This window comes from Liolophura sinensis, chromosome 5, assembly GCF_032854445.1.
Source record: "Liolophura sinensis isolate JHLJ2023 chromosome 5, CUHK_Ljap_v2, whole genome shotgun sequence".
In the NCBI taxonomy this organism is placed as follows: Eukaryota; Metazoa; Mollusca; class Polyplacophora; order Chitonida; family Chitonidae; genus Liolophura; species Liolophura sinensis.
The window spans coordinates 5,374,133-5,388,284 of record NC_088299.1 but is presented as its reverse complement, the minus strand read 5'-3'; positions in this window follow the sequence as shown (position 1 = coordinate 5,388,284).

Genomic DNA, 14,152 nt, shown 5'->3' with positions numbered 1-14,152 from the left:
CATACTTTATTACTGATCGATAAAGGATTGCTTCATACTTCATTACGGATACAAAAGGGTTACTTCATACTTCATTACTGAGCAAAGGGTAATTTCATACATGTACTTCATTACTGATCGATAAAGGGTTTCTTCTTACTTCATTACTGAGTGATAAAGGGTTACTTCATACTTCATTACAGAGCGATAACGGGTAACCTCATTAATGAGCGAAAAAGGGTTACTTCATTACAAAGCGATAAGGGCTTATTATATACTTTATTACTGAGCGATAAAGGGTAACTTCATACATTTTACTTCATTACTGAGCGATAAAGGGTTACTTTACACTTCATTACAGAGCGATAAAGGCTTATTATATACTTTGTTACTGAGCGATAAAGGGTAACTTCATACATTTTACTTCATTACTGAGTGATAAAGGGTTACTTCATACTTCATTACAGATCGATAAAGGGTAACCTCATTAATGAGCGAAAAAGGGTTACTTTATACTTCATTACAGAGCGATAAAGTTTTATTATATACTTTATTACTGAGCGATAAAGGGTAACTTCGTACATTTTACTTCATTACAGAGCGATAAAGGGTAACCTCATTAATGAGCGAAAAAGGGTTACTTCATACTTCGTTACAGAGCGATAAAGGCTTATTATATACTTTATTACTGAGCGATAAAGGGTTACTTCATACTTCATTACCGAGCGATAAAGGGTTACTTCGTACTTCATTACTGAGTGATAAAGGGTTACTTCATACTTTAATGTTAAATGTGATGACAACACAGCATTTCGAGTAATTCAAGAGCACTGCCGTCTAATAACTTACATTTAGTATCCTCGTAGATTTTGTTTTCTAATTCTTCTGAAACCATTGTGCTAAGGAGCACAATGTAAATTGCTACTATTTGTTCCTTTACCTGATCAGTTAGAATGAAACCTTGGCAGAGCTAAAATAATAAGGGGACGTATTTCATGCTGTAAGTCTTTAATTACATTTAGTACTGAGCGACAAACCGTGTATTTATCTTTTTGACTGAGAAATAAACGGACAAGGGCTCAGAAGGTTTGATGAAGGAATATTATAAAGGAAAACTCAAGAAATAAAATTCTGCCATAGCTTTCTGAATGTTACTACAAAGATAATTCATCCGAAACAATTATTTTATGCCCAAAGAGGTGGATCATTATAGTCAAAATGATGATATAATGCCGTCATTTCAGGAATCTTCCTACAATGTCGTTTAGCCATTTTTCACATTGTAGTGTTTTTTCTGGCTCAAAATCAATATTTAACATCACCACGAATGTTTGATCAATATACGTTTGCCACTTAAATAGTTTGTATCATTTGTAACGTCCTAATGTCTCCTGTCGTTAATTTCATCAAATCAATATTATGTAAAAAAAAGAGAATAAAGCCTCTTTCTAATTCTTAATCCCGAATATTAAACCCCTTCTGAAAGTGTCGTACTATCACGTGTGATTAAATTCAGAGCTATTGCGTTTGCCAGTTGCGTGGTTTCGTGTTCAGGGCTAACTTTTATACTCTTATTGATTGGGTAGGTCGTAGGACACAGGAGGCGTTGTGACTAAATGTACCTTAGTTTTGGATAAGAATCTCATCGACACCCCTTTGGGCCTTGGTGACAATAATCGGTCCCCGCACGGTGCGTGCATGGATTTAGTTGGAAATCATTTGCCTTACACAAAGATGACATGCATTTTGAGCTTGTCCTGTAGGTAAAACTCCATGAATCGGGGATAACATGTCAGTTACATCCTGGGAAACTCTCGGAAATCCGGGAACTCCAGTTGCCATAAATCTGACGCCGGTGGCATGCGTGAACACGTAGCTAAAAACTAACTAACTAAATAAATAAATAACTAAATAACTAAATAACTAACTAACTAACTAATTAAATACATAAATACATACATGCATAAATAAATAAATAAATAAATAGAAAAATATCCCGCGGCTGGGGTATATTTTAATATGCTGTAAATAGGCTTCTTTTGAAAAAGCGAAAACTTTTCCATTTGACACCATTAAACTTTTAGCGAAACTATAGCATTTAAATGCGGATAGCATGTTCGGCTTTTTTGTTTCAGTATTAAGTTCAGCAGATTACATTTGCGAATGTTTTCTGTGTATTCGCCGTGTAAGGAATCCAGATGTCTAGCAAACGTCGAATGCAGATAGGGAGAGATGAAGAAACGCTTGACCGCTTAAAGTCTCTGCACGCAAATCACGAGACGGAGGGAAATTTAATTTGCACATAAAAACATAGCAGAAAGTGCCAATACACATGCTATTTTCAACAGTCACGCATCTTGAATTTTAAGACTTCAAAAAGAAATCTGGTTTCACCAGAATACAAAGAAAACACGTTACTGGGTTTTGCAACAATCCTTTTAAGCTGTGTGTTGCAAATCAATTTATTCATTCGATGAAATCCCAGTTTAACCCTATTGCCAGCTGTATATACATTATTTAATGTTAGCGACACTTTTCTACGTTAGCTGTATTGTTTAATGAATTCGTTTTGTTCAAAAGGGTTCCCAGAAACAGCAGGTACAGAAGACTGACGACTTTTAAATGGTAAGAGAGCTAGTACAATTAATCCATCACGCATTATTTACAGATGCTACCTAGCGCTTCCGTTTTTGTTGATTTCTTTATTTGATGATTGTCATATTCAAGATTGTTTTACTTGCACCATTTCAATTCCAGTTTTATTGGTGGAGGAGACCAGAGTGACTGTGGGAAACACACGACCCTTGGCAAGTTAATGGCTACCTTTCCTACATGTGACGTACAGATATTTACATGCTACTAGTGAAAAACAGGTGAACATTATACTGAGAATTCGTCCACATCGGTATCGTTAACCGCTTATTGCCACCAAGAACCCACAAGCAGTGAGATCGAGAGGAATTTAGAAATTCCGTGTCCAGGGACATTTTGGTTGAGACTCAATCCGTAAACCTCAAGTTAACGTGCACGAAGGCCGCCGTATGTTGTGGCGGCCTCTGAGAGTCAACTGCCCACACACATTGCCAAATGCGAAAGCGTAAACTTTACGTGTTCTTTGTGAAACCCTCTCCAGAATTTTTTGCTGTAACTTGTTCTTTTGTGGTTCATATTCAAATTCAATATTAAAGTTTAAAAGTACACGTATACATGTTTTAAGATGTTAAGATAATTTATAATATCTGTATTGTGTGGGTGGATAATGAGCTCTGAGTATTTAATGACAGAATTTCAAACACCGACATGTAATTCGAATTATTCCCTGTGAAACCCTTCATCAAATATCACACATTTATCTAGTTTATGTTTGGTGCCGGGCTTTGGAACTTGTAGGGCGTGACATAGTGTATAAAGGCGTGCCCTTCTGTCACTAGAATACAGGAAAACGGCATCAAAAACCGGTCTCGGAAATGGTATTTTTAATTCCCGTGGGGCCTTCGCCCTTGTGTGGCTATTCAATGAGCCTAAAGTTCGTTGAAGGCCATTTGTCTTCCACAAATATGGTGTGGATATCTGTACGTCACATGTAGGCAAGTTCGTCAGTAACTTGCCAAAGACCGGTGGTTTACGCCGAACACACTGTGCTATCTTATCAGTAAAAAAACTATTAGCATGGTCGAAATAAAAACATGGCGCACACTCCGGAGATGTAGCTACATCGAGGACAAAAGAGTAATTGTCACCGTTTAATGTAAGTTGACAGTAGTCTTCCTTATGATATTGTCGAGAATGAATAGCTACATATCCAAGTTCAATCCTCTTTCTTATAAAAAGTAAAAAGAAACAGCTTCAAAGAAAACCACAGCAGATTAACGGACACGAGTGTAGAATTTTAAGGATTTGAAACAAAAGAACTCTGTGAATTTGCATTCCAGAGATAAGCAACAGATTTTTATCCTTCTTTTCACCATTTGTATGTGTTGCGCAGGCGTAGAAGAGAAGACATTGATTGTTTTTAGTTTCATATTATAACAGTATCTGAATCCTTCGTGCCGGGTATATTATGTGATGAAGTAACTGAGGTTCACCCGAAATATAACATAGTGAGGCATGAGGAATGAGTTAATTAATTAATTTATGGAATAAGTTCACATGATTTCGATTTGCCAGTAAATATCGTAAATATATGTTTTTACACTGATTGTGTTTTGTTTTCTGTTGGAAACATTTATATATTCACATCAATATGAATATTACATCAATAACCAATGCAATTTAAACAAATAAAACACCTGCTCTTCGCCATGTACTATGAAACTTAACCACCAAGTTCGATCTAAGCATCTTATCAATGGGGCACAGGTTGTTATTCTCTTGAGTTCCTCTAGTCGAAATAGATGTTCCTGGGTGCCACAGTTCACCTGGACAACAGTCTGATCCTCAGATTTGAAAACATGATCTCTTATTTAAGAAGTCAAATATTCAATCAAATGCGCTCAGTGCAAAATGCTAAAGAACCAGGATTCTTTCCTTACGGCAAGGCTTCTGACAAGTCCTCTGTACTGTGTGACGTTGGAAGCCTGTGAACGGCTATACTGCTTTATCAACCACACAGCCAGCCGTGCATTAACTCATAACGTTGGTCACGTGATCTTGTCTCCCTGTAATGATGGGGGAGAGACACGTACGTTGTTCATTGGCTGCTCCGCCAAACGCTCCTCACCTGATAGCTCATATATGCGGGAGGGTAAAGCTGTCGAGTCTTTCAGCGAATTGATTTCGCCGTTGTCTCCATATCGAACGAGTTTATCGCATTTCAGGAGAGCGACAGAGCGAGCGCAGCAGTGAGCGGGACTATCGAAGGGTTCAAGAACGCAGTGTTAAAGCTAGGATTCGCCCTGAACAGAGCACTACGGAGAGTTCTGGGAAGAAGTTTGCCAAAAGGTAGTCGTCAAAAATGGTAGGTAAGAGAGATGATTTTTATTGAAATGGAATAGAGAGTATCCATGGGCAGAAACTTTTCAGCGAAAGTAATTCCAACATGTGTTTTGTCACTTAGTAGTAAGGCAAATTTTATGTCGATGACAAGCAAATCGTCTACTCAAGTATGATATTAACAAAAACCCAGCCACCTCGCGCAGTAAAAGGATTTATATTTAGTCGTTGATTGCGGCCAGTTTCCTGAGACACCTGTGATGATGGAATGATGCACGAGTATAATTATCTCTAAGAATAGCTCTAAACCACAGTAATTATAACCAAAAAGTTATCGATGCAGTGTTCACCTTCCTTTGTGTCTGACCTGATCTCTTCTTCAACGGCCTTGATTGGTTTTGACAAAACTGAAAATCCAATAATGTGGGAAAACATTTTATCCAATACGTCGTCTGTGTCTCCCCGTTGGAGAAGAACCACTTCTGTGAGGAAATTGCCAAGAAATAAATTTCATAACTTGCCTCTTGCACAAAAATTATAAAATTTGTGCGAACAGTTTTTGAAATCATCCAAAATCTCCGGGAATCAACTAAATAGTCTACCTCAGAGGCAACGTCTTGTTTTAGATGTAGGAAGTACGAAGTCATTAGAGCAGATTAATTCATAAAAGCAGAGGCGGCGTTGAAAGCTAATCCTCTTTGACACTGGAGGAACATTCGGTTTTTACCGTTAGTACAAAGCGCGCGACAGCCGGTAACACCTATTTGCTTGCGTCACACGATTAGAACAATGGCTTATTTTTTTTCTCTGTGTCTCTGTCTCTGTTTTTGGTCTAGGCATACTTGTAGATATTTAACGCATATGCCCAGTGCACTTTGAAAACGGGGTGACATAGGCATCAGTCTTATTCAAGAGATGCTTGTCTGCCAATACGCTGTTTATGGACATCATTAACAGTCTAGCCGGTTAAATGGGAATTTTACGATGCATCATATGTCCAGTGATGTCTACGCAGGCGCATAAAAAGGAGAAAAGGACCGTCTTCATTGTCTGCGACACTGAAAGAAATATATACCTGATATTGTGACAAAAATACGCTATGATTGCCGTTGTACTGGGTAGAGGAGAGGAAATTTTACTGTGTTACAATGAGTGGGGGTTTTCAGGTATGCGTGAGATTTAGCTTTGTTGAAGATGGCTTCGAAGACACAAAAGGTAGACGGAAACCCTTTACATGCTTGGCGAGTTAGTTCAAGCTGTCCATCTGACGTTATCCACAGAAACCATCTAGCGGTTTATTTATTTATTTATTAGTGACATTTTGGTTGAGGCTTAATATCATCGTTAAACCTCAAGCAACTGTAGCCGGCGACAGGCATATGCTGTATCATCCTCTTAGATTCATCGGCCTGTCGCTTAGCCCCAGATTGTCGTATGTGAAGCTGCCTGTCGGCTTAATGGTCTGTGTCACTAGAATAACACTTAAATTGTTAGACATGAAGGTTGCCTTTAACAACTAGATTCGGCTCTTGTCACTTGCCTGCTATTTTGTAGTTTTACATATTATCCGCTGAACCACGATCTTACGCTACGCGGAATCTTAGTGGTAAGTAGAAACTGGGAATCGGCTACAAATATTGAAAAGATTAAAGCTATCTTTAAATGGCAGAAGAATTGGATCCCTTTAACGGCATGCTTGTGCGATGCAAGAAATCTGTATTACGGTAAAGCCACATGAACAATTTCGGAGCCTTTCTTGTTCGCTCTTAACGTTACTAACACAACTTTAATATGTAAAAGAGATATTCGGAATGACCAGAACAGTGTTAATTATGCGTAGGAGTATGATCGTTTGTGCTGCAACCCGAATTTGATTGCGGGTGGAGAGAAAGCGTTATCTGCGAGTTTCCAGGTATGGTTAATGGGGATGTTTGTGGCCTGTTGACCTAATTAGACTTAACCACAACGACATTTTGACCCCCCTGGATGACTGGTCCCCTTGAGACGCCCGTGTCCACTAGTGCCATTAAGAGCCATTCGTTATTGTGATGTATGAATTATGTCGGTGAACCACAGAATTGGTTTTAACCTCTGGCCTCCAGCAATTTCACCAACCCAATTACATTACCATACTAAAATAATGTACCCATCCTAACAAGAATAGGGTTTGTTGATCACCAGTCGAATCCTGCACAATCCCCGCCTCCAAAAACTGAAAGATTGCTACATTCTTTTTTTTGCGGGCTCACCGATAAAATATTGTTTTTACGGATTATCCACCAGTAATACCACTACAAGAGTTCTTGTGTATAAAAGAACGTTAGAAAGGTTGTGTTATCGATTAGTGGTCTTATAAGAGTAATCTCAACACGACTAATCATTTTTTCCCTCTGGACAAGTTGTGTGAATCATTGGATTTTCTAGATCGATGGCCGCATTGTAATGCAATTTAGACGGTTTCGTCTTCGTCAGATTCTTCTTCTTCCGCTTCAGCATTCAAAACGTATAAACACGTTCTTTATGCATGTGGCTGCCCTGTCGCCTTGTAACCCTCAAACATAATTGTTCACTTCCGATGCAGTTCAATTCACAGGGACAAATCTGGAGTCTTTGCTGATCACTCTCTGTGTGGTCACATCACTGTGTCTCACGTTGGTAATCTCGCGGTTACCAACTGGGGATAATAACGGTAACATGTACCAATAACACTGCACAAATTTGTTGAATCACCGCAGTGTGATAAGTGTTTATCTTATGTCCTCTTTAATTGTCTCATTTCTTGATGACTTGATATTTAATCATGTTCTCACCACGAAAAAGATGCACAATGCAATATTGCCGAGGTGGCGTAATTATTTTTTATTTATTCCTTGATAAAGGAAAACAAGATCTGATGGTACAAGATATATTATAGATACGCTGACATTACCGATCAACTGGGTTTTAAAGATAGTATGGTTGCAATGTGTCAACGGTATGCATGAAGTCTGTGAACTTTCAATTGAAAGGCTGAAACATTACTTGTTATGCAATTTCCTAATAACGACCTGTAGCGTTACGCGAAGCAGGCCTGCCCCAAAGCGTTGACTTGATTTTTACCCCCGAGGGCTTTGGCCTGCCTCCTTACCTCGGAGACATTACTACACTTTCTAGACTTTCAGTGTTATAATTTTAACATGCTCAAGCAAAAATAATACAAGTCCGGTGAAATCGACCCAAGGCTGCTCGGCTCTTCCCGAAGGCTGTCAAGGCGTTTATTCCAGAAGTCACGGAGAAAAAAAGGAAAAAACATTGATTATTATTTTTTGCATCGACACTTTTATTCTTGGATCGTCGTTGTCTGTCGAGGCTGGGATAAATTGTGAAAGGCCTATAAAACTGTCCCCGTTGGCAAGAACGAGCGGCATAGTGTAGGTCTTCGTTGTTTTCTCTGCGATCAATACTCAATCCAGCCTGTACACAGGGCTCGTGGACACTTAACGTTTCCCGTGATATTGTTGAAACAGTCATTAGTAAGAGGTTTTTGAGCGAACATTTCTCTGACTGGTTGAACTGATCGGACAGGGTCGCTAATACACAAAACCAAGACCAGAACAAAACACATATCGTGCTAATAAAGACGTGAGTACATCTGAAAGGATACCATAGAAACATGTGCAAACAGAAAAGATCATAGCTGGAATTTACTTTTTCTTCTGCTTGTGTTTTTATTTCATTGAGGGACACACCCTTGACAAAGAGCTGTCTAAAGACTGAAAGGAAACTGTCTTCCCCAAACACTTAAGTGTTGGTGTCTGGTCACTCAATTATTCCTGATATTGTTTTTTGAATGGAATTGTCTTTTTATTACGTCCGTCAATATTCTCTTGTATCCAAAGACGAAGTTTTATGACGTCAGACTGAATCTCATTTGCGTCTACCTGATTTTCTCTAACAATTTCTTCTAAACTCAAGTAAGAGTTCTTCGCCTATACTTACTGGTTAACTTAGCATACCCAGGATGTTGAATGTCACTCAAGTCTTTTTAATATTTTAAACCGGCGCTTTAAAAAAAACAGGAGAAAATTATTTGTAGGATTCATGTACAGTCTACAAATATCTTCCTCATCCATGAACCAGGTAATAACCTAAAGCCCTCAACGTCCGACGTCTGTATTAAGCCACGGCTCTGGATGATCCAAAGATAACTAGCTGTGATATGCCCAAAGTGTAACAGCGCAATCTGTTACGTATCATACTGTGAGTTTAAATTCGACGATAACGACGCTGTAGTTAGGTATTTAAAAGTTATTTTAAAACATAATAGCATATTGTCTACATACTATATTTAACGTAGTTTTTGAACGTTTTTACTTTCTGTTTGTTTTCTGTTTTGAAATTTGAATTGGATGTCATGCCTAGAAGAATTACTATTATCAGTGCATCACTAAACCCTGATGGCTACCCCTCTCATACAGGTTACCAGCTTTATTTTATATTTATTTACCATGTTTTACATATTCATTTGGGAATAAATATTTTAATTTGTTATGAAAATGGGTCCTGCGATCATCGAGTCGACCTACAATTGGTATACTAATTTCGGATATGACTCTGAAATTCTGTTCGTTCGAATTTTTTTGTGTTTTCATTCTCATGTGGACGTCCATAAATGATTCATGGTTCTAATGTGCTGTCAGCTGTATGGCTGAAATACTGCTGGTGTGAAGTTAAACTCCTGTCATCCGTCCATTCAAATTCTGCAAGCAGCATTAATTTCTAACGAGAAGACAATAAATATCTGTTAGCTTCTAATCTCGACCACTTAATGTGTGGCACACCACAGCTCAAACACGAAGCGATGAAAAACACAACAATAACGATGAACGCTTGAGATTATGTCCATTTATCTGTGGTATATATACCCATTAATCGTGATGCTTCCACGGACACTCGCACGGACTCACAAACAGTCATCGTGATCGCATCCCCATGAAACAACTCTGTGAAGAGGGTAGAAATCTATTTTTCGAATAATAGCCTACACTCACTTAGGTTCCTGGATTTGCGGCAAGTATTGATTTGGGTTTCTGTGGCATTAAAGAGACAAATGCCTTGTTAAATCCGCGTTCCGTTTCTGTCAGTGACTGTTTTTATTTGAGCGGACACCTGTCGTGGACGAGGAAGCTTAGTCTCACAAGCGAGCTTATCGCTCTAAGCATTCGTGTCACCTGGCCATCGTATCTTTTCACTCCTCGAATGAGTAGAAATACATAGCCATACACACAAGGAAGAAAACGTTCGCCCCCACTCCCTGTTGACTTTTTCTATACCCTTTTCCAGTGGCAAGCACAGTGTATGGTCAAGTCGCTGATATGCTAGGTAACCCAGGAAAACTATCGGCCTCTAAAAAACTCCTATTGACAAAACATAGACGGTTCTATTCATGTAAAAACATTTTGGTTTCATATTCATCAACCGACGTCAGTACTGTATGGCCCAAGTATCAACTGGATGCTATATTCGTCCCAAGTATCAACCAACACATCTGTCAGATTTTCTCTACCTATGAACATGACTGTCGTCATGTGGACATGTTAAACCTAACCCTCAACAAAATACATCAATAATTCTATCCTTACAATCTATTGTAACTTTTGTTTTGCACAAATAAATCAATGTCAGCATGTAAAAACTAATCCATCGATGGTGTGTCCTTCATACAGCCCAAACAAATTTAAACGACACGCGTAAATAGCTGATCTAGTTAGCATTTAGTGTGGTATCCAAGGAAATATTTTCTTGATAATATCCTGGCATGCGGTAAACTGACAAAATGTTTTGGTCAGATAAGCAAATCCTGGAGATATTAAAGAGTACATTGTACTATTTCCTCCTGAACACCAAAGAATAACACTCCCGCTATTGTACTGGCGTGCACCACTTGTGCCAAATAGTAGAAAGAAACGCCATGCGTTTAATGTTTGGCGTACACGTGTATATATAGTGTACTAATACCCTTTAAATGTTTTGCCGTTTTCTTCAGTATACTTGTTCCAGAAGATTGCCAACAAACTCCAATATTGTCTAAACCTTATTGATTGCCAGTGTGTTCGATAAACAATAAGACAGCTTCTGGAGTTAACATGCTGAAAGTTACTAAATTTTAAACGACCAACAAGAAAACATGCTACCCTTTTGCTTAAAGCTACAGTGGCTATGCGCAATAAAACATCGATTACAATTCTATCGGACAATATTGATTGCAAAGAGAAGAAAGACTTCGAATCTGATTTGTTGTCATTAAACAATTAAAGTGCTGCGGAGTAATGCCTAGTATGAAAAAGACTGAAGCCAATACCTTATTTTCCTTCTTCTAAGCAAGAAGATATTATCAACTTTATATTGTGTTTGATGACTTTTGAGCGTTGATCATAGGGATTGCGTCTTCCTGTATCCCATTTTGACTCTGAATCTCAGAAATGGCTGTGGGATTCATATCCTCCAGGCGAAAACTTCATTTCCTTTAAGATGACAAGGATACAGCGCAGCTGCCGAACGGCCGTGTAAAACAGGACAAACTATGCTTGTTGTTGCCAACCCGTGGCCTTTCTAGCGAAAAGACTAGCAGTCGCCCCCAACAATTGTGTTTGCTTTTATTTCCCAGCGGATTTTATGTAACGCAGAGCGAGCTAGATGAAGGCAAGCTGTCCACCCCAATGTGAGATCAACGATCAATAAATGCATCCTTCGCTATGATAGAATTTATATTGTTCAGCTCTAGACAAGCTGAAGGAGAAAAAAAGTTTCTGTGCGGGCATTTATAGACCAGAAACCTAAGATCACCTTATCTGGCAGCTATACAATCGTGAATGATATTATTTTGGCTAGGATATCAAAGCCTTTTCCCTCTGTACAGACAAACAAATGACAGTCGAATCTCAATCGGGTATCTACTGCCCTTTTTCCAAATTAAGGGATAAGAACATAGTTCCATAGTAAAGATGCTTAGATTAAAATTAATGGAATGGCAACGCTTAAAGTGACCTGTCAAAGCAGACTTAGCTAATGCTGACTCAAGTCTGAGCAGGTCGATCAGGTAAATAACACGTCTCTTTTCATTAAGTAGGGATTTTAAGCTCAGTCCAGTCACGCCAGTCTCCGCTTAGTCTATAGCCATTTCCTGGTTTACTCAAACCGAAAACGTCCAGTTTGTTGGGGATTCGTTTTTTTTTATTAAAATTCACTGCCCGTTAAGGTAGTTGGTTGTCGAGACAATCTACTTTTATCTGTCACTGTCGCTATTACATGAGTAAGATACACCCACTTTCAACTAGGATTCAATATTTTTTGTAGTTGTGTCCATTCAAGATGACATGTTACGAAGCATATCCACATAGCAGATATAATTAATTTAAAAAACTGGTAATCTATCTATAGTGACAACGCGAAGAGCTTCCACTGGCTGTCAAATAAGGTTGTTGTGATTGCAATCTGTTTCTAAGGTAAGAATAATTATCTATGGTTTGGTTAGGTAATTCTTTTAGTAAGGGTTTCAGGATTATTCACAACAGTAGCGCGGAAACGTCAGTTATCTTCTCATTTATTAAAAAGGTGACCGCGACACTTGGATTTGTCTGTCTTATCCTGTTGTAAGAGGAACTCGAATAGAAGCTTACCCTTTCGCTGTTTATCTGTTACTGGTGCTAAGATTACTTTTCAAAATAAACTATCCAAAAGAGATTAGGTGACTGTCTCTCACTTTAAGGGTACAAAATATAACATATAACATATGACAAATGCCTTTGGTGAAAATCTGATTTGTAATATTGTAATAAGACAGTGAGATCCATAGAAAAACCATGTTGAACATCAAAGATTTCATTACGGATATGGTACAGAAAGGTTTCGGTGCCCAGTACAGACCAAACGGATTTGAGTCGCTCTAGCTCAGTGCGCTGCTAACAACCTGTAACTGATTTTACAGCACGTAGGCTACTAGCACAAAGCTTTTAGAGATAATGCGCGGAATCTCGAACAATAAATTAATTGTAACGAGGAAAGGATGTAGAACTTTATGCTTACTGATTTGCACTAGAGAGAGTTCTCAGATGAAAGAGGACCATTCTATAAGCCTCGCCAATAACATATCCACACCGGCTAATCTGAATGAATAGACGAGCCAATCACTTTCTCTCGCCCACCAGTCACGTTCTGGTCGACCGGCCAATGGTGTATCCTGTCTAATCCCGCCATATAACTCAACACAATGGGGCCAGAGTCTCAGGTGTCTTGCAGAAAGGGAGCTTTGAAGACGCCGAAACCGGTTGAATACGTTGGCGTAGGGACGACAAAGTGACCGAAAGTTTATCACGATGCTTCCTTCCAATCTGCGTCTCCATACTGACTCATGCTAACATGTGTGCGCCGTTCTTATTTGGTGATATTTCAATGCTGAACTCTGCTATTGTAGAGGTAAGTCGCTTTTACAGCTAAGATACATGCAAATACATGGAAATAGAATTGGCTATTTATATAGTGCACTTTTGTCGGCATCCCATAGAAAATAACTTTCTTCTCGGCGTATTTCAAGAGGCCATTTTCCATAAAAACTTTTTTTTTAAGATCGAGTTTTTATGATCTTGAAAGGTCACAAAAACATACCATATTTCAACTGTTTACGAAAAGTATGAAGACTGAAAAACAAAGAAAGGTAGCAACGTCGTAATATAAAATATCGTAAAACTTGTACTGTTAAATGTTTTAAAAAGCAAACAAACACAGCAGCCGAAACTTACTTTCGTGGGAAAATTATCTCTGTACCGTGAGCCGTAATGACAATTATGATTATCTCGGCTTCCCAAGAAGACATTTGCGTATGAGCGGGCGACCATCATTGTCAATGTAGTTTGGTCAATGGCTCCGCTCTCAAGAAAATACCAAAAACAAAGATTTTATGCGGAACTATATTTTGGAAAGTGGTTAGGACCTCTTTGATCGAGTGATTATATATCGTGCTAGCGCAGAGCAATGATTGAGAAGTCTCTGACCAGTGCGGTCGCTGTCAGCTCAAGTCCAGGGGATGTTTTGGAGTCAGGTCGTGGGAAAGTCTGCCAGCAATCTGCGGATGGTCGTTTGTTTCCCAAAGGGCTCTGCATGGTTTTCTCCCACCGTAATGCTGAATGCCGTCGAATAAGTGAAATATTCTTGAGTATGGCGAAGAAAACAGGCAAATAAACCAATACTTGAAAGTGGATACGTA